Source organism: Lithobates pipiens, unplaced genomic scaffold (assembly GCF_037356315.1).
Source record: "Lithobates pipiens isolate NorthernLeopardFrog02 unplaced genomic scaffold, aLitPip1_a1.2 Scaffold_3, whole genome shotgun sequence".
Lineage (NCBI taxonomy): Eukaryota > Metazoa > Chordata > Amphibia > Anura > Ranidae > Lithobates > Lithobates pipiens.
Window position 1 is genome coordinate 53,349,698 of NW_027507790.1, and position 22,741 is coordinate 53,372,438.

The 22,741-nt window shown below is 44.7% G+C and overlaps 1 protein-coding gene across 5 annotated transcripts in view; it reads right to left on the reverse strand.

Annotated features, from left to right (window-relative positions):
• ARVCF (ARVCF delta catenin family member) overlaps nt 1-22,741 on the reverse strand; it is a 1,038,475-nt gene that overhangs the window by 573,052 nt on the left and 442,682 nt on the right. The window lies entirely within an intron of this gene.

The following is a 22,741-nucleotide window of genomic DNA, read 5'->3' on the forward strand; positions in this document are numbered from 1 at the left end:
ATGCGACTTGAGGTCCATCGACCTCAAGATTACACAGGCATCGCTTCAAGTCATGTCAAAGTCGTGTCAAAATCGTGACAAAGTCACGCAACTTTCAGATCACACAAGTGTGAAAGGAGCCTTAGACAGGCTCCACATTCATTTTCTTTCATTCAACCAGCTGTTTTCAACCAGAGAATGAACTGATTGCCCCATGCACCATGGAGCTATTGTATTCTGACAATGGGGAGGCTTTCAAGCCCTCAGATTACACTCATCAGCACTGCCTCTGTAGCAAGCAGCACTAATTGAACAGAAACTTTCCAGACAGCTGGTTGTACAGAAGTTCATCAAGAGATCAACTTCTGTACAACCAGCCTGCCCACAGATAGATCATAATTCGGCCAGTCCCTGTTGAACTATGGCCCCTTGAATGCCGCAATTTCAGTGTTGTCTGCAAACAGGGCTGGTGCAAGGATTTTTGACACCCTAGGCGAAACCTCATTTTGCCGCCCCCTTGGCTCCACCCCTGACTCCACCCCCTTTGCCCTGCCCATGTATACCCCACCTTTTTAATGAAGCACCCATCAATGCAGCCTACCAATGAATGTTTGCTTGCTTGCATTCATTCAGGAGTTGGGACACAGACACAGTCCTCTGCCAACGCTGCGCCTCTGACACTTTGTGCAAACGGAGCAGTGGTGGCCTGGTGATGCTGAGGCTAAGTTGCTTGCTGCAGAGAGAAAAGAGTAGAACACCAGTGGCCAGGTGCCCCTAGGCAACAGTGCGCCCTAGGGGGCTGTTTAGTTTGCCTAGTGGTAGCACCGGCCCGGCTCCTGCTACATAACTATAAATCCCCATGGTTGAGCACTCAACTGCTACCCTCTTCAGCTGCAGAGGCAGCAGCAGGTAGTCAATATTTTTTGTTTATTTAGGCCCCATACACATGATCAGAACAAAAAATATTGCTTTTGAATCGATCGTACGATAATCTGATTGTACACAGCATTCCAGAGCCAATCATGACAGTTCATCTGATATATACGATCGGACATGCTTGAAAAATTTCTGCGTACGATACCAGATTGTATGATTTCTGCACTTTTCCCACACCACATGAAAATACAGAAATTTATGGGATCCATTGATTTTTTTATTTTTTTAATGGCATCCCCACACATGCAGCAAACACACTTGTATTCATACACACCAAAACAGACCACACTGCAATATAATGCAGATTGGTGTGAAGCGATTTCAAAAATCACATTTGCATCTTTATTGCACGTTTCACGCAAACACGGCTGCCCATTGATATTAATAGGCTTCCTTAAGTGCCAGTTCACACTAGTGCGATGCGAGAACCCTGCGAACGACACGCACGGCAGTTCACACTGCCATATGCGAACTGCTAGGGAGTGTCATTATATGTTAACGACACCCCCATTTCAGCTCACATATCGCACTGCGAACTGACAGTTTGGACATGAATCGGATCGCATATATGTGAACACACATGCGATCCGATTCTGGTCCGAACAGAAAAAAGCATCCTGTGCGTGTTTGGACTGAATGCAGTGCGATATCAGCCATACTATCTGTACGGCTGACATCGCACGGCACAGACATCGCATGTAATGTGAACAGCAGTGCGCTGCGAATTACAGGCGATGTCTGGCATCGCACAAGTGTGAACTGGCACTAAAACACGATACGTGGGAACACACACACTCTGATACACCTCGGAGGGAGCAAGTCCTCAATAAAGTGAAAAGGGAATGTGATCCCCCCCCCCCCATCACTACACATGGGATGACCCCATTATTACATATCAGTACACATGGGGTGAGCCCACATTAACATACAGGGGTAACCCTCATCACTACGCAATAGTTGACCCCCATTATTACACAGGGGTGACCCCTTAATTATTGCACAGAGTTGCCCCCATTATTACAGATAACCCCACATTAATACACAGGGTAGACCCCTCCATCACTACACAGGAGGAACCCCATTATTACACATCGGTGACCAAATGTAGAGAAAGTTGCATAGAGGTGATAGTGGGAGGACTAAACCATATACAGGTGGGGGGGGGGGGGTGTCCAGGCACACACTTACCCCATGGTGATGGGTAGTCAGGCAGCTGCGGATGACAACTAGCGGGAGGACTCTGTGTCTCTCCAGCTCTCAGGAGATCACACATGCGGCTCTCATCAGTGGATTCCCACAGAGCTCCAGCTGGCACCAGACTGAGTATGAACCCGGGAAGGAGAGATGGAGTGTGCTCAGTCCCCCGCCCCCCTCCTCCTCCAGTGACCAGGGTTAGTGGATATCTGTTCTCCGCTCTGATGTATTGTGAATGAAGTGAGAACACCGGCAAAGAGCATCCCCGGCATCCCTTTAGATGGGTCACAGGCAGCACCAGAGTTCTCCACCCGTCGCCACTGAGACTGTACGGGGCCTCGGGAGCAGCTGCCTGCTGTGTTAAGATGGACATAGTAGCTGACTGCAAACAGAGGGAAGAGGGTCACCAGTGGCCAGGCGCCCTAGGCGGAAGTGCGCCCTAGGCGGCTGCCTAATCCGCCTAGTGGTAGCACCGGCCCTGTCTGCAAATCATAGTTATGGAACAGCTTTGATACTGTTAAAAGTAGACCATGTGTAATGTGTGTTAGCACAACTGCCTGTAGGCTCTACTAGGGGTACATGTTACAAGGTGACAATGCAGGAGTGAAATCTGAAAACAGTTGTTATAAATCACTCCATAACAGAGTCTGTGAACAAAGATTTTCATGGAAGAAATATCAATTGCAGATTTAAAAAGAATGAAAACAACTTTTAAAAGGACAGTGGCGGAATTATAGGGGTCGCTGAGATCGCCAAGGCGACCGGGCCCCATGCCTTGAGGGCCCCCCTGTATATCTGAAGGAGCAGGCAGCTGAGACCGAGCTCCCCGATCTTCAGCCGAAGTGTAATTGGCACTGTGCGAGGAGCGAGGAGTCATCACACTGCTTATAACTAAAGTGAAAGCGGTTTGTGCTCTTTGTCTCCCCCTACAGTGCAGTACCCAGCAGGAAGAGGTAAGATAAAGCACTGCCGTTTTTTAAAAGACTTAATGTGTATGTACAGCATGTGTGTGTGTATGTGTGTGTGTATGTGTGTGAGTATGTGTGTGCATGTGTATGTGCATGTGTGTAGATGGCGAGCGGGCGGGGGGCACACTGGGGGCATTCAAGGGCACACTAGCAGCATTTGATGGCACACTGGCAGCGTTTAATGGCACAGTGACTGCAATTGATGGCACAGTTGTAGCATTTGAGGGCACAGTGGCAGCGTTAAATGGGCACAGTGGCAGTGTTAAATGGGCACGGTGGCAGTGTTAAATTGGCATGGTGGCAGTGTTAAATTGGCACGGTGGCAGTGTTTGATGGCACGGTGGCTGCAATTGATGGCACGGTGGCTGCAATTGATGGCACAATGACAGCGTTTGATGGCACAGTGGCAGCGTTTGGGCACAGTGGCTGCGATTGATGGCACAGTGGCTGCATTTGAGGGTACATTGGCAGCGTTTGACGGCACAGTGGCTGCATTTGATGATTTGGTTTATAAAAAATGTTGTGCCCCCCAAAAATTTTGAGCACCAGCCGCCGCTGTTTAGATGTATGTATGCACATTTTATGTATCTGCGTTTAATCCTGTCCCCCCTTCCCATATTAGAGCTGGGCGATTTTCTAAAAAAAAAAAATTTGTCATTTAAAAAAAAAAAAAAAATCTCGATTCACAATTCTAATCTAGTTTTTTTTTTTATGGACACGGCGCCAGCCCTGAGGAGCTGCGGACAGGAGTTTTTAGGTGAGGCCGTGGCTTCGTCCTAGTCCGCAGGTCCGGGCCTCGTGGACTAGGCCGAAGCCGCGGCCTCACCTAAACTCCTGCCCGCAGCTCCTCAGGACCGGTGCGGTGTCAGCACCGATCCTGGTGAAAAAATAAATATCTAAAAAAAACTATTTGCTGAAAATTTGACCTCTCAACTCGATTCAAGATTCAAATCGATTTTTTTTCCCCAGCCCTACCCCATATGTGTACAATCAGAACTGTTTTTAAAAACGCTATTTTAAAAAAATGCTATTCCTCTGAAAAGCGATCTGTGCTCAGATCGCTTTTCAGAGGCATTTGACAGCTGGTAAAGGGGCAATATGTTGCCTCCTGACCACCTTTTTTTTTAACAAACATGTTATACTTACCTTCACTGTGCAGCTCGTTTTGCACAGAGTGGCCCCGAACCTTGTATTCTGGGGTGGCTCTCGTGGCTCCTCCTCTTATCAGACAACCCCCTAGGAGAAGCGCTCTCCTGGGGGGGGTTACCTTGCAGGCGCCCCCGATGCCCGCGTCATTGGATTTTATTAACAGCAGTGGGAGCCAATGGCTGACCTGCTATCAATCTATCCAATCAGGAGCCAAGAACCCCAGGCAAAGGAAGAGCGCATCTCCACCTGGTGAAGTTCCAGGGCGCAGGTAAGTAAAACGGGGGGGGGGGGGCTGGGGTTCCGGTGACTGCCAGTTGTTTTTTCACCTTAATGCATAGGATGGATTAAGGTGAAAAAACACGAGGGTTTACAACCCCTTAAATGCATCATCACTATGCTGCAACTGCATGCAATGCACACAGTTGCAGGGGGGTTGCAGTGCAGCCCCATTCACATAGGGATGTACTTAAAGGGTGCCCTGACTGGAAAAAGATTGAGAAACACTGACATAGAGGAACCAATCTCTCCATTTTCCTCCTGCAGCCGCTGAATGCCTGTGGGAGGGAGAGGTGGAGAAGCGGCGGCAAATGGAGAAATTGGTTCCTTTACATGCAGCCACCCACTTGCAAATTGCAACCGGGCCCTGTTGTTCCGCCACCAAACTCGGAGTAAAGGGCCCTGTTAGGGGGGCCCTTCATGGTTTCTTGCATCGGGGCCCTGAAGGTTATAGTTACGCCACTGTAAAAGGACATTACCGTGGTAAAACTTACATGAGATTAAAGTAATTGAGTACTATATACAACTAGCTAAAATTATTAAAATGGACCTCTACTCGAAAAATGACGATTTGCTGACCTATAAGGAAGACAGGGGGAGCAGGATGCACTGTCAGACCACTGGAGACCAAGGTTGATGTGTTGTGTGTCAGAGCAGTGGTGTGATTCTCCAATATGCACATGGCAAGTAAAAAATGTAAAAAAAATTGCATTTATAACTGTATATGCAGCCTAATGGTGAGTTCAATTCGGCTTTATTGTTTGCAAAGTAGGCACACTGAAATTAAAGTGTTAGCTCAACTTTCCATAAAAAATGTGAAGGTGAACAAACACCAGACACGATTCCCACCCCCCTGGTCCCTGCTGAACTTACATCTGAGGCTGCTGATCTGTCAGCAACCCCACAGCCACTCCTGCAGTCCAGGAATTTGAAACCTCTGCTCTTCTCGGCCAGCACCTCCAGGATGGACCAGATGGATTTTGATTGGTCAGGGCCATTACATTGGGTGACGGTGCTGTTTTTCATTCACCTTTACAATCTTTCTGTAAAGACGAACTAACCCTTTCATTGTAGATACATTCATCAAGCTGCATAACAAACGGATCCGGTCATTACTTAAGATGTAAACAAGCTTTACTTTCTTTTATTTGTTGAACCCTAATAAAATGTTTGTGGAAAAAATAAAAATAAATGTGTGAGTAGATGTGAAAACACACATGAATAAATAAATGCGTGTTTCTTCCCACATGCAGGTATGCACTTACCCTAACAGATAACTGTATGTTTGCAAAAACAAAGTATGCTAGCATTAGGCATATTGCTAGGTTAACAATAAATGAGCACCTTGTGATATTGGTACATTATGAAGCAAGTAGTAGGGTGTGGTTTACCATAGGCTGATCTTCATTATCAAGGAGGAAGCCAGAAAAAGGTTCTGCCCATCCAGCTTGAGCTCAGATGCTGCCATAAACAACTTATAAGAACAGCTGTACTGGAGCTTGTAAACACTACACAGCTGCATAATCACTACACTGGGTACCATTGCATAGTGCTTGAATTACAAGGTACTTATTTTATTGCATGCATGGCAGCCTTCTGAGTTTCTCATAGCATCTTACTTTGTTTTTCAAACATATAGTTATCCTTTCAAAATAATATCCAGTTTTGCAGGCAGTTCATTTTGCAAATATAACATTTTAGAAAAAAATTACCATTTCCTATATGCACAAAATAGCTGAACACATTTAGGACTAAGGTAATTATGTTTTGTTGAATGCAGTGGGCAAACCCCCCAGGAACTACACAGTCTTTGATCTCCAACGCTCAAATTGAGCAGCACAAACCTGAAAAGATAAAAATGTTGCAGAAGATGATCTCCAATTGTGGGGATAGTGTGTGATTAAATACACACTTGAAATACCTACAGTTTGTATACTGACTAAAACAAAATCCCCCAGCATATTGGTTTAAATCTACCACCTAAATTGCCATTAAACCTTAACTATGAAAATCTCCCATTACATGCTATATAACAGTGTGTTCATACTCACAAAGCCAGTAAAGCATTGGTTTTGTGTAGAGTAAAATATATCTGGTTGATCCTGACTTCAGCTGTCCCTACCATCTTCTCTCTGTCTCCACTGCAGGTTGAGATTGTGTAGAACAGCTGTTGTCCTCTACTGGACATTCTTTGTTTCAGTTCCCTTCTAAGCTCTTAATTCCCCACCCTTTTTTTAAATCTGTGTAGCCCACATGACTGTAGAGTGACACAAGTGAGCATATACACAGTGGTAAATGACACTCCCCTCCCTCCCTCTTCCTCCATGTCCTCCTATTGCTAAACACTACGGGGGTGACATTTTCCACATTTTGTCATGTTACAACCAAAAAAGTAGACCAACACAAAGTGGCACATAATTGTCATGTGGAAGGAAAATGATAAATGGTTTTCCCATTGTAGCTCTGGTTGTATGTTTAGGGTCATTGTCCTGCTGGAAGGTGAACCTCCGCCCCACTCTCACGTCTTTTGCAGACTCTAACAGGTTTTCTTCTAAGAATGCCCTGTATTTGCTTCATTCATCTTCCTATCAACTCTGACCAGCTTCCCTGTCCCTGCTGAAGAAAAGTATCTCCACAACATGATTCTGCCACCACCATGTTTCACAGTGGGGATGGTGTGTTCAGGGTGATGTACAGTGTTAGTTTTCCGCCACACATAGCATTTTGCTTTGAGGCCAAAAAGTTCACTCTTAGTCTCACCTGACCAGAGCACCTTCTTCCATATGTTTGCTATGTCACCCACTTGGCTTCCCGGAAACTGCAAACAGGACATCTTATGGCTTTCTCTCAACAATGGCTTTCTTCTTACCACTCTTCCATAAAGGCCAAATTTGTGCACAACTAAAAGTTGGCCTGTGGATAGATTCTCCCACCTGAGCTGTGAATCTCTGCAACGCCTCCAGAGTTACCATTGGCCTCTTGGCTGCTTCTCTGATTAATGCTCTCCTTGCCTGGTCTATCAGTTTAAGTGGATGGCCATCTCTTGGTAGGTTTGCAATTGTGCCATACTTTTTCCATTTTTGGATGATGGATTGAACAGTGCTCCATAAGATGTTTAATGCTTGGGATATTTGTTTATAATGGAACCCTGCTTTAAACTTCTCCACAACTTTATCCCTGACCTGTCCGGAGTGTTCCTTGACCTGCATGATACTGTTTGTTCACTAAGGTTCTCTAACAAACCTCTGAGGGCTTCACAGAACAGTTGTATTTATACTGAATTTAAATTACACACATGTTCTGTATCTGATGGAATTGCTAATACCTGTAAAGTAAAACAAATTAACCTAGGATGCAGATGCAGTTTGAACAAAATGATAGCTAGTGTCAATCAACTTTAACTCTTCCTACACCATATTAATGCACAAAAAATTGAAATTTGATGTTCAATAAAGATTTACTGGGAGCTATAAAACAGTTATTTGATATTTATAATATCATTTGAATTCATCTTCTGAAACAGTTTTTTTATTCATGTGACTGACACTGACATATCAACCATGGCTGGCCAGACACATACTCATACTGTAGAGAGCATACATCAGCAAAGTATTAGAAGCCCCTCCCAACGATCTTTCCCTGCAGATGCCAAAGAACAGGTAGGGATCACCTAACAGTGCTGCAGAAATAAAATAAAAAATACAGTGGTATTATATACATATATGATTTATGTGAATGACTTCTTGGAGTTAAAGGGGCACAGGATCAGAAGAATTGTGAAACATTGGGACCAAAGCAGTCCAACTGAAGGAACTGAACTGAACTAAGCACAGCACTAACAGCCCAAGAAAAAAAACACAGTGAAAACAAAAACACCAACGATAACTGCAGCTTAATATCTGCTTGCAGGACCTTACGTCCAAAGATTTAATCCAAAGATGTTTGAAGATCCATCTGGTAAAAATCAAAGAATATCTGAATAGAGGACCAGATTAATGCTTGATACCTATAAGCTGGGAAGCACTCACAAATAACAATGACCCACCTAAATGACTGAGAAATGGTAGAATGGGAAGCAGGTTGTCCCTTGTGAGGACCTTCCAGAATAACAAAACAGTAAGTTCTTAAGGTGAAATAAACCGGAGTGGGATAAGGATGGAAGAACAATGTCCAGGTTAAGGTGGAATGTAGTACAAGCTTTGAGCCTCAAAACAACCTTGTTCTTGTAAAGAATCTGAAAAGATCTAGCAGAGGTGATGTTCAATGAGGAAAGAGACTTTATGAGCTAGAGTAGACAAAGGAATTTCTCTGATAGGTTCACAATGCAGGCTTTGAAGAGCTGAGGAAACTGAGTTGAGATCCCATAGAAGCACTGGATGCAACACAGGTGGTACAAAGGCCGGATGAGGGATTGTGAAGCAATAGGACTTTGGCCATAATGAAACAAACTTCAGTTGTCTCAGTTTTGTTTTATATGTTGATTAAGTCCAGCTTGAAGAATAGTCAGGGTCAGTCCTGTATATTATTATTATTATTTGTTTTAGGAAATTTCGGCACCTGAAACCAAGTTGACCGAGTCAGAAAAACCCCTGCCCCTTAGAACCTGCCAAGTCGTGAAAGCTAGCAATCATTAATCAAGGTAGTAAACTGGTCCTTGGGACATGAGCTCTGTACAATCTGAGAAAGCGTACGGGATGTCTGCCAGGAGTCTGAAGAGGTTGGGTACCACATCCTTCTAGACCAGTTCAATGGGAATCACCAGAATATCCCCCAACCCAACCACCATCTAATGTTTCCCTGCATCTAAAGACAAACATGTCTAGTTTGTTGCTGAACCTGGTGACTAGGAGGTCCACAACTAGCGTACCCCACCTGAGAGAAAGATCCCTGAACATGTCTGGGTAATGAGAACCTTCCCCTGTATCCAGGCGTTGTTCATTTGGGCTTGCCAATTGCAAAAACCCGGAATGGGGACAGCAGAAAAAGTGGGAATTTCAGTTCTACTCAAGCTAGAAAGCTTTCTACTTCTCCCACCACAGCAAGGCCTCAGGTTCCTCCCTGAGGCTGATGTATGCTGCTTTGGCGTCGACCGACTTTAATCCAGGTAAGATGACTGTGCAGTCGAGCAGTTCAGTGTTGGAGGGAAAGACAAATCGTTTTGAGCTCCAGAATGTTGACAGATGGAAGAACTCCCATTGGTGATCAACTACCCTGTACTGTGAGGGTGTCCAAGATGCCACCCAGCCTGTAAAGTTGGTATCCAATGTGAGAACCTTCCATGATAGTGGAAGAAAAAATGTGCCCAGCTCCAGGGCCAGATTGGTGAGTCACTAAGCCAGAGACAATCTGGACCTCGGTATCAAACATACAGGCCACTGACTATACTATCCTGTCCCATGCAGCCAGGATGTTTTGTTGCAGCATTCTGAAGTAGGATTGGGCAAGTGGGAATGCCTTGAAGGAGGCAACCATTAGACCCAGAACTTTCAAGACGAAAGGGAGAGTTGGACGATTCCTGGACTGCTGAGTCCAGGTCTGTGAATGAAAAAGGAGGAGTTCTCACTTCTCTTTCAGAAGCAAAATACTGGACTGAACTGTATCTAGGATCAGACCCAGGTATTCCAAGTGACAATTCGTTACCAGTGTTGGTTTTTGAAGGTTTAGTATCTAAATGAACCTTTGTACAGTCTCAACACTTTGAGTGACATTATCTGTCAGGACTTGTGCCGACTGTTTCCTCAGTAAGAGATCAGGAATACTGCAGTTTGCCTCAGAGCTGTTAGAGGATATTAAGCTGTAGAAGCCCACATGATCGCTCTCTTTGTGCTTAGAATCCGACATACTGGAGTACAATTTAGGCAATGTATGCACAGCAAAAGCACCGGGGCTACTCACAATACACTGTGGTGACAGAAAAGGTCATATAGCCCGTAGGTGACTGTGCCACTGTTAGGCTGCAGCAAGGACACATCAAGGAAAATCAGTGACCCTTGCAAGTAGAGCAATGGCATGACACAGCCTCATGCAGGAAAGTGGGAAAAAGCATTAGAAGTGCTCACATGATACATCCCTAAATTCCTCAATGCATTAACCCTTTCAGGGTATAGTGATACTGTGCCATGCATATAATGGGATAAGCCCCAGACTTACCACAATAATAAGCCTGAAGGGTGTTTAGCAGCTAACTAGCACAGTAACTAAGCACTGGAGAGTACTGAATGGAGAACCCAGTGAACATGCCATATGCATTCTTTGCCCCCACTGCAGCATACTGGGCATACTCCCTAGGGAGTCTTCAGGGATCAAGATCCCACCAAAGGCTGTGTCATGGACTGGACCTGTAAAGCGATCTGCAGCTAACAAACTGCAACACAAGTGTCCGGGAAAAGCAGCATCTAGGTATGGCCTCCAAGGTGGTGCCAAGGATCAGCTGATCCGGACAGCTGCATAATAAATCCCAGTTCAGCAGCCTAACAAAGAAACTTAATTGACTGAAACATAGTCTGGAAAAAAATGTAAGAAACAGACCAATTTCATTGTTTCCTAAAACAGTTAAATTCAAGCCATGCTGTAAATGATAACTTATACAGTTACTAATGTGTTTATGTTAGCTTTTAACTGAACTATTATGCCATCAAATGACTGATGTGATAGCTGATCACATGTGCAGCACCATGGCAACTGCAGATCAAACAGAGACTATGCTGTAAAGCAGGGATCCTCAAACTACGGCCCTCCAGCTGTTGCAAAACGACACATCCCATGAGGCATTGTAAAACTCTGACATTCACAGACATGACTAGGCATGATGGGAATTGTAGTTCCTGAACAACTGGAGGGCCATAGTTTGAAGACCCATGCTATAAAGGATAGGCAGATTTAATTCCGCTTTAAGACTGCATTCTAGTGACAGGAAACACTTGGAAGTGCAAACCTCTTGTTGATAGTCACCTCATTTGCAAAACCTCTTACCATGTTGTAAACAAGGTGACTCCCAACAAAAGGATTGCTAGGCAGCATTGGATTCAAATTAGATTCGTTTACATAAAAGAAAACTGCAGAAAACCCTGCTATATAGATAAAAATGTATATTTTGCTTGTGGTACCATTTGGTTACCTTGATCTTTGCAAGTTGTGCGCTCAAAAGCTTTTTTAAGAGGTTAAAATTGACAGAAACTTGTTACGTGTATGATAAACATTTCTGAATATGATTTAACACACAAATGAATAAAAAAGCTTTCCCTCCTTCTCTGCACATCAATGATAACAGGTTTGAATCAAACTAAAAAACACATAAAAATCTGTTTTTCTCTTCTGCCAACATGAGTGGCCAGCTTATCCTATTTAGCCAATAGATAGTTCTGCACATATGGCAGGAACATAATATGCAGGACCAACAAGGCAAAGCGCCTAACATGGGAGGGAGGCCATACACAAACTTCCTCTTCTAGGGAAGATCATTTATTGCAGTCTATTAGGGAAAGTCTAGAGCATATTCAGACCCTGAACAGATCTCAGCTGGTAGAAAGAAAGTTTTAGTACCATACATTTACAGTATGCTCTTTTTTTTTTTTTAAGTAAACGTATGCTTTCCTATGCAGAGCAAATAAAACAGGGTTGCTTTGTTGCCCCCTGCCTCCTGCCCCATATACCTTTACTTCATACTACAACAGCTCTATTCACCCTGTGGGAGGGAAGCAAGTAAGTCTTATGTCTGTGTATGCTCCAAGCTGCTCCAGTTAGAACTCACACCGAACTGAGGACTCTCTTCCCGTGTGCTACTCCTGGGCCAATCATCAAGCAACAGTGCAGTCACATAAGAGGAAGAGTCCAGGGTCACACGTTTCTCCATATCCAGAAGTACAGCAGCTGAACAGAGGAGTGGGGTGCAAACAAAAGGGGTGTATACTGCAGAGAAGGGAAAAAGTCTTCAGTTACCTAAATTATACGTAAACCTCTTTTTTCCTACACTTTATATCTGTTAAATATATAGAATATGTTTTGTTATATCTGCTCAATAAGTGCAACAAAAATGATCTACTGATCCTGTCAAAAATCATTTAAGCTTGTAAATTTATATGCTCTTAAAGTTATCTCAATCAGTGTTTTCAGCTATGCCCAGTTTACTACTTATAACTACAGAACATCCCCCAGATATTATGGAGGTCAGGAGAAGGAGAGATGTTCTGTATTCCTAGAAAACGTCTTGTCCTGGGGTGAAAACACTGCTTTTCCAAATATACAGTGCAGTGTGTGAGTGTTGGCCCCTTATGACATTCATTTCCTTAAAGGAAACCTTTGCTTTTCCCATTCAGAGGCAGCATATACTCACCTTTCCTCCATCACCACTTCATTTAGCTGCTGGGAGCAAGAAAAGAAAGCCCTGTTTAAAGTGTAGATAAACCCCCCTATCGTTTTCAGCCAAAGAAGCTGCTATCTTTGCCTCTGTTTACAACTGCCATGATGCTGCACATGTGATCAGTTTAGACACCAGCCATTGGATGGTTTGACAGTTTGGTTGAGAGAACAACCAATGGGAGTGTTATATTTCCAGCACGTGCCGAAAATTAAACTGTGTTATGGATGGGTTTACTTTCCCTTTAAGTTCCAAGGTGCTTTACACAGAGTTGATGACTCTCAGTGATGGGACAACCACCAAGCACCATTGCTGACCCATGAGAGGAATGGGAATGAAACACCTGCTCCTCCATCAATCCTGTTGGCTGAAAAGAGCAGTGGAAGAGGCAAAGAAGGGTGACTATGTTTTGCTGAGGAGGGCTTTCTGTGAATCAAAGCTGTTGCACAGGTAAATTACAATTTTTTTTTACACAGATAAATGTTAAATAGATTTGTTATTAGCTGTAGTAATGCTGGCTAGGTATGCTGGAGGATAAATAAATCCCACTTGCACTTATATGAGGGCTTAAACCGTGTACACACATACCGAAAGTTGGCCGATTCAGCAGGAACTGTCTGACTTTCAGTATGTGTGTAGCTTTCTTTGTTCAACAGAAGCTGGTCTAATGACTGGCTTCTGTTAAATGGTCTTGCTGGAAAACCAGCATTGAATTATCACTCTCAGCCAAAGGCTGCAAGCACTGATTAGTGTATACTGGCAGCAGGTGAGTCCTCCTATCAGAATGCAATAGCTTAATGGGAGAGATCCCTGCATCACACATCATTGTGTTGATGCAGGGATCTGTCAGTTTATTCATTCAAGCTGCTGGTTGAATGAAAAAAAAAACTATGCATGTGCACCCATCTCTATTCTGTTTTTGTAATACTGTTACTGCATACCCATTTGGGGATGGGATATGGCTCTCCTCTCAGCTTCCTATCATTTTCCTGCTGTGCATTTTTAAAGCCCTTCTCTGGGCAAAATATGAACTCCCTTCCACAATCCTTTAACTCATACTACAAGAATTTGTATTTTTCTTACTAGAGGAAGCAAAATATAACTACCTTAGTCCACTGTTACTGATATCTATTTCAGCTGTTGGGGCCCACTAACCCAGTGCTACAAATTTACCCAAGAACATTGGCCCCCTAAAGTCCCCTCATGCTTCTTGGATCACTAACCAAGCGCTACAAATGTACCCAAGAACACTGGTCCACTGGAGTCCCCCTCATGCTTCAGGATCTTAAAAGAACATCCATGCCCCTGGCAGTGGCATGGAAACCCAAAGAAGAACCCCATCAGATGTAAACAAAGGATATAAAACTTGGTAATGGAGCATCATGCAACCATGGCTTTAGGTACTGTAAGTAAAAGGGAGCAATGACCAGGCAATTATTACACAGGGTGAGAAGGGAGTTTAATTTTATCCTCAATATTTTAAATGGATTTAAATGTTCAAGGACAAACTAAAATTCATTTACAACCATCCATTAATAACACTGTGTTATATGCTAGAATCATCTCTATAACACAGTTTTGCTGGACTTCACCCAGCTCAAAATATTGTGACTGTGTAGACAGTCTTATACAGGGGGTGGCAACCCCCAACACGCGTGCCAGAGATGGCCCGCCGCCGCATTCATAATGGTACGTGAAGAAAACCTGCGACCTACATCACCAACATATCAAGAAAGCCAGCCAGCAGTGACTGCTGCTGTGGCTCAGTACACACAAGAGAGCAGGGCTGTTTCTTTTTACCTCAGTTTCCGCCCGCCTCGAATTCCGCCCACCTCACTTGCATGGCTGGATCGAGGTTGGTGCTCCTGGTCCCCGCACAGCACATGTCCCCTGGCCTGCTGGTCCCTGTCCTCTGCACTGCTGACCCCTGTACACTACCTTGCTGACCCCTGTCCTCCATCCTGCTGGCCCCTGAACTCTGCCCTGCTGGCCCCTGAACTCTGCCCTGCTGGCCCCTGTCCTCTGCCCTGCTGGCCCCTGTCCTCTGCCCTGCTGACCCCTGTACACTGTCCTGCTGACCCCTGTAAACTGCCCTGTTGACCCCTGCTCACCCTGTTTATCCCGTCCTATGCTCTGCTGGCCTCTGTTCACCACTCTGCTGACCCCTGTTTTATGCTGAGAACAGACGCTCTGCTGAGTGCCCTGCCAGCAATGACCCCATTATCTGCATCAGTTGTCAGGCTAAACCCTATACACTGCACTACTGACCCATGTACATTGCACTACTGGCCCATTGTCCTCTGCCCTGCTGACCCATGTACACTGACCTGCTAGCCCCTGTACACTTCCTGCTGACTCCTGTCCCCCACACTGTTAACCCCTGTCCTATGCTCTGCTGGCCCCTGCCCAGCACCCTGCTGACCCCTATCCTGAGTGCCCTATCAGCAGTGACCCCATCATCTGCACTGCTAACCCCTGCCCACTGTTCTGCTGACCCCATCATTTTCCAGGCTTGTACACTGTACTACTGACCCATGTACACTGCACCCCTGACTCCATGTCCTCTGCCCTGCTGGCCCCTGTACACTGCCCTGTTGACCTGTGTACACTGCCTTGCTGACCCCTGTACACTGCCTTGTTGACCCCTGTTCTCCACCCTGCTGGCCCCTGCCCTCTGCACTGTTGAATCCTGTACACTACCCTGCCGACCCCTTTACTCTGCCCTGCTGGCCCCTGAACACTGCCCTTCTGGTCCTTGTCCCCCACCCTGCTGGCCCCTGTACACTGCCCTGCTAGCCCCTGTCGTCCACCCTGTTGACTCCTGTCTTATGCTCTGCTGGCCCCTGTCCACCACCCTGTTGACCCCTGTCCTATGCCTTGCTGACCCCTGTACACAGTCCTTCTGACCTTCCACCCTTTGCCCTGCTGACCCCGACAAAATATCCTACAAACTAATGGCTATGTACACTACCCTGCAAATTGCTGATACTATCCTCTGCCTTAATGACATCCTGTTCTCTTCCCCCTGAAATTTTTTTACTGCACTCCCACATCACACAGGCTAGATGTGGCCCTGGTGTTGAGTTCCCCAGGCTTCTACTCTCATTTTGGACTGATATTTAACTAGCTTTTAGGAACTACTAATTTAAAGGTGCAGGAATTGGGACTGATTAGAAGTGTGAAGGTGCAGGAATTTGGGCTGACCTGAAGTATGAAGGTGCAGGAATTGGTGCTTATTTGAGAGCTGAAGGTGCAGAAATTGGGGTGATCTGAGTTGTGAAGTTTCAGGAATTAGGGTGATCTGAGGTGTGAATGTGCAGGAAATCGTACTGACCTGAGATGTGAAGGTTCAGGAAATGAAAATGATCTGAGTTGTGAAGGTGAAAAAATTGGGGCTTATTTGAGATCTGAAGGTGCAGAAATTGGGGTGACCTGGGGGGGGGGGGGGGGGGGGTTGCAGGTATCGGGTTGATGTGAGGTGTGAAGGTGCAGGAATTGGGGCTGGCCTATGTTGTGAAGGTGCAGGAATTGGGTTGATCTGAGGTGAGAAGATGCAGGCTATGGGTTGATCTGAAGCATGAAAGTGCAGGAAATTGGGGTGACCTGGGGGGGGGGGGGGGTGCAAGAATTGTCACTGACCTGAGGTGTGAAGGTGCACAAATTGGGTTGATTTGAGGTGTGAATGTGCAGGAATTGAGGCTGACCTGAGATGTGAAGGTGCAGGAATTTAGGGTGATCTGAGGTGTGAAGTTGCAGGAATTGGGTTGATTTGAGGTGTAAAAGTGCAGGAGTTAGGTTGACCTGAGGTCTGATGGTGCAGAAACTGGACCTAATCTGAGGTGTGAAGTTGCAGGAATTGGGGCAATATGAGTTGTGAAGTTGCAGGATTTGGAGCTGGCCTGAGGTGTGAATGGTACAGGAATTGAGACTGACCTGAGATTTGATGATGTAGGAATTGGGGCTGGCCTAAGGTGTGAAAGTACAGTAATGGAGACCTGAGGTCTGATGATGCAGAAATCGGGCCTCATCTGAGGTGTGAAGTTGCAGCAATTGGGGCTGGCCTGAGGTGTGAAGGTGCAAGAATTGGAGTGATCTGAGATGTGAAGGTGGTGATACTGGAGCTGATCAGAGGTCTGATGGTGCAGAAATTGGGCCTTATCTGAGCTGTGAAGTTGCAGGAATTAGATGATATGAGTTGTGAAGTTACAGGAATCGGGGCTGGCCTGAGGTGTGAAGGTACAGGAATTGGGACTGACCTGAGGTCGAATTATGCAGGAATTGGGACTGATCTGAGGTGTAAAGGTGCAAGAATTGAGGGGATCTGAGTTCTTATGGTGCAGGAATTGGGACTGTTCTGCGGTGTGAAGAAACAGGAAATTGAGTTTTCTTAGGTGTGAAGGTGCAGGAATTGGGCTTATTTGAGATCTGAAGGTGCAGAATTGGGCCTCGTCTGAGGCCTCATCTGAGATGTGATGGTGAAGGAACTGGGGCTGATCAGAGGTGTGAAGGTGCAGGAATTGGACCTGAACTGAAATCTGATGATACAGGAATTGTAACTGATCTGACATGAGAAGGTGCAGAAATTGGGCCTCACCTGAGGTGGGATGGTGGAGGAATTGGGGTGATCTGAGGTGTGAAGATGCAGAAATAAGGTTGATCAGAGGTGCGATGGTGCAAGGATTTGGGGTGATCTGAGGTGTGAAGGTACAGGAATTGGGGCAAATCTGAGGTGTAAAAGTGCAAGAATTGGGACGGATCTGAAGTGTGAAGGTGCAGGAATTGGGATGGATCTGAAGTATGAAGATGCAGGAATTGGGCCTGACCTGAGAGAACTTTATTAGGTTGCCCACTATCACCTCACACGTTATTTCCAACTGTATAACGGAACTGAATTAGCCAACTGGCATATTTGTTTCAAGATTGCCATACTTACCTTGCAACACATGCGAACAAAGGTAAGTTACTATTTACTTTACCACTTAGCAATGATCTTAGAGATCTCAGTGTTTATTTCTTACTATTATTCATGTTGTTGACAGCATTTACTTTTTAAAAATTCCTTTCCATGATTGAGAGTGTGAAATTTAAATTTTTATGTAGCTGTAAAGCCCCATACACACTATCAGTTTTTCCTTCAGATTTACCAAAACCATATAATATGAGGTCAAACTTTAGGAGTTTCAATGTGTATGCCAGTGATTCCCAACCAGGTTTCCGTGGAACCCTAGGGTTCCTCCAGAGGTTTCTAGGGGTTCCTTCAGCATTGGGCAATTTCTGCCTCTCATATAAGTTCCCACTGACATCATTGATCTTTTTAGCTATTTGTAAGGAGGCAATTCTTCCCAATGACCACAAGTGTAAGGATCATTCTTCCCACTGACCATCACACTATTGTATCATGAGTTGTAGAGTTCTAATCTTTAGCAGGGGTCTCTCTAGTCCAGAGAACTATTGAAAAGGTTGAAAAAGGCTGGTGTATGCAATCATCAGGCCCTTGCACTACATGGTTTTTGTAAACCTGAATGAAAAACTCAGCAGAAAAACTGATAGTGTGTATGGGGCTTTACTCTTTTTAAAACATTTTTCGGCACACTATGCTCAAAAGGTTGCCTACCCTTGGTCTTATATGAAATGCCTGTATTTCTAATGATGATGGCAAGTAAAATATGTGATCGATAACTGTACGGGGATAAGCACCCTCTTTACCTTTGCTGCCTAAAGACGTAAGCCTACTGTGCTTGCTTATAGCACTTAGGACCTAGCCCTTAGAATGAGGACATGTAATGCAGCTCTTAGGTTTGGAAGCAGAAAATAAGAAAAGTTGCTGCATAACATTCTGTGCATTCCTATTCTCCTAACGTAGCTTGTTAATGTCCTGTAGTTTCCCTTGTAACTATTAAATAAACTACCTGTGTCATGTCACTTTTGAATCAATGACCCATGGGCAGCAGTTGTCAGTAGTGAGTTACTACTCCTCCTGTGTGTGAATCTAATGTAGAATTGGTAACAGCTGGTCACGTTACCTCTCTGTCACAATTAACAGCTGTAAGATAACAGAAAATAAGCCTAGAGCCGCAGGATTTTAGCAGAAGGCAGCACTATCAAAGAAACCAACTCAGCTCCCTGCCGACCTGCCAGAATTCAGCAAGCATAAAACACTGTTAATTACAAAGTATTGACCAGGTCTTCCCTCACCTTCACAGGATCAATGGTACACCATACAGATAAACAGTTCTCCCAGCTGAAGTAAAGACACTCCAGGGGAATTGTAGTCTCCTAGAAGTGTGTAATAACTGGAGCGAAGATTCTCTGGAGCAGACTTTCCCAACCCTTTTAACACGCATGAACCCTTCAAATTACTTTCAGGTCTCAGAGAACCCCTGCCAATAATTATTACGCATATCAGCAGCTCACGGTACACTACAGTGGTGTAGTGGTTAGCACTCTCACCTAGCAGCAGTAGGGTTGCTGGTTCAAATCGCCAACCATGACACCATCTGCCTGGAGTTTGCATATTCTCCCTGTGCCTGTGTGTGTTTCATCCCACACTCCAAAGACATGCTGGTAGGTTAATTAGACCCTGTCTATAAATTGCCCCTAATATCTGTGTATGTGTTGGAAAGCCTGTCGGGACCCTATGTGGTCTTACCCACACTATATCAAGATTCAACTCAATTAATATTAACTGCTTGTCAACTGCCGTACACAGATGTACATCCGCAGAATGGCACAGGCAGGCAAATGGGCGTACCTGTACATCCCTTTGAATTTGCCGCCTATCGGGGGTGTGTGTGCCCGTGGGTCCCGGGAACTCGATGTTCGCCGGCTGCTTGCGATGAGGAGAGGCAGAACAGGAGATGCTTTTGTAAACAAGGCATTTCCCCTTTTCTGCCTAGCAACATCGCCTTTCATCGGGAGCAGTAATCGCTGTCATGTTAGTGATAGACCATCCCCCCTACAGTTAGAACACCTCCCTAGGACACACTAAATCCCTTGATTGCCCCCTAGTGTCTAACCCATTCCCTGCCAGTGTCATTTACACAGTAATCAGTGCATTTTTATAGCACTGATCACTGTATAAATGACAATGGTCCCAAAATAGTGTAAAAATCTTATATTGGCAGTTAGTGAAAGAAGAACCCTCTTTCATTGGTGGTCAGTGAGTGAATGGCCCCCTTTACAGTAGTGCTGAGTGGGAGGAAGACAGCTTTACATTGAGGTTAAAAGGGCCCCCTGTATCACCTGTAATACCTGGCTGATCCTGCCTGGTTCTTCCCTCCCCTTTGTAAACGTTTATTATGGCTGCTGAGCCCTGACACAGTGGTCAGTTTATGTGAATCCATCATCAGCTCTTTCTTCTATGCTCCTGTGTCCGCCACCCCCTCCCCTCCCTGCCTGTCTGCCCCTGTGTCAGTACCAGCCCGCTCTGCTCCTCATGCTCTCATAACTGTTTAAAATGTATATAATACTGCTGGTTCCCTAATGCCAGCTACTTCTGTCTCTGTGTTTTATTAAAAAAAGCCTCCTTTACCAGGTTTCAGAGCAGCTCCCCATGATCAGCTTTCTCTCTCCTCTCCTCATCCCAGGAATATCGGCCCTGCCCACTGTATCTGTCAGCCGGGCAGAGGAGAGAGATGACCGGTGACATGATTGCAAGGAACCACTCTGAAATCAGGTAAAGGAGGCATTTTTTTCATAAAACGCAGGAGCAACTGTCATTAGGGAATCAGCAGGATTATGTAAAGTGATATAAGTGGGTTAACAACCACGTCATTTTGCAATCAATGCGAAACTGATGTATCACCCCCCGGCTGTTATGAAGAGCGAAAAATACTAAATGCTCTTTATTAATATTTAAGGTAAAGAATATGACTTTAGTACTCCTTTCATTCAGTATGATATGAATTTGTTATATCTGCTGCTTTCATAAAAATAACTGGTAATCCTGACATTAAGGTCCCTGGTTCAGTCACATCCTGTTACAGGGTGACAACATTGTTTCCCTGTCTTTTAATTGTGATCAGGAATTGTCACCCTTTCACACAAGCATTTGATAGAAACTACAAATGGCTGTTTTAAGAGACATTACACAGCCTTGGTCCACTGTTGTCACCATCAGGGAACCCACCCTAAAGCAGTATTAAACCCAAAAGCAAGTATTTATTATATTGCAGCTAGCCAATTCTTAGATGTGATTGCTGCATTTGCTTTTTTTTAGGCTTTCTTACTTTTATTTTCACCTGCTGATGATTCATTCAGTAAATATGTTGCTTTTCAAAAGAACAAACTGTCTTGTAGATGTAGCAGTTACAGGGATGAGACAAACCATTTACCACTGACAAGGGTGCTTACAATGGTCAGCTTTTATGTAAAACCTTTATCCTAAACAGGAAAAAAACTGTTGCTGTAACTGTTTAGTATTAGGTGGAGTGTGGCTTTAATCTGTTAATGTATCTAAATCTGCTAGCACATCTAACACTCCCTTCCACCAAGACTGATAATGTTGCTGTCCAAAGGTGCCCCTATGTTCATTCATCCAGAGTGGGGGCACTCTAGTACAGTGTGTTTCTGGACAGATCGCCAGGGGGAAAAAGGAAAGCCTAAAAAGAAAAAACAAACTAAAAATGAATGCGGCCACCAAATCTAATAACTGGTAAGCTGCAATGTATTATATTTCTGGTTTTGGGGTATTTACTGCTTTAAGACTCACCAAGAAGCAACCAATGCAGACATGAGTGCAAATGTAAGGTAAGCTGCTGTGGGAATGATTTGAAAGCGGTCAGTGCTTCTGGATTGAGGATGAACTGGACCACAGTGCTTGCATCTACAGAGACCATTGTAGGCTTATTTTAAAGCTCATTTACAACTTCTTAAAGAGGAACTTCACTTACTTCCATGTTTCCCTCTCATCATATCGAACAGTGTTCTATACGGTAATACATTAAGCTAGCATCTTCTTTGGTGATGTCCTCAGGAGGCTGACCATCATTTCCAGGTTCTTGCAGGTGGCTTGATGACTTGCATGACACACATGCGCTGCAACACCCCATCAGAGGGCCTGCTGTAAAAGCCTGTAAGTGACAGCCAGACACCTAATAACAGGGGTGGTGCATGAACCACCATCAGAGGATGCTGCAAATTTAATTTTCACCTAGGGGAGAATAGAGCAAGTGCAGGGATATGTTCCCTGAGAAAGGTACAAAAACCAATAGATAAATAAAAGGAAGAGTACAATTACATAAAGTAGGGTAGGATGGTAAAGGTCTGCTTTAAAAAAATGTAGATACTTAAATGTTCATATTGTGACCAGGTATTCACTTGGACAAGCTTTGGAAACAGTGCTATAGCAGACCCTCCAACATAGCCCATTCCAGTAAGTATGAAAAACATTCTGTTACTATCACTCCTATGATTTTACGGGGAGGGTTCCTCGTTACCCCATCGAAGTGCACTCCATCAGCTCAGTTAGTGGATCTTGAGTTTTACAGCATAAGGTATACTTTTCTCAGATTTCCAAGGCTGACACTACCTTTTGTTCACATTAGTATTAGGTTTTGCCAGGTGGATGTTCATGCCTCAGATGAAGGCAAATTTGATTGTAAGGTTCTTCTACATGAAAAAGAATCTTGATCTAATTTTTAGGAAAAAACTTTTTCTTCTCTCAGAGGAGAGAAGATGTCTGCTTCTCTCAGGACACTAGCAAAAAACGGAGACAGGCTGAGATAGGAGGCATGGGCATTGCTAGTGCAAGGAACCCAGGGCACATGCTGCACAGCTCCTACAAGATGTCCCATATTCCACGCTGTCACCAGTTTACTTTTGTCTCTGCTGAATTGGCATTTTCACAACAGCATCAGCTTGTTACCCTATCAGACCTCAGATA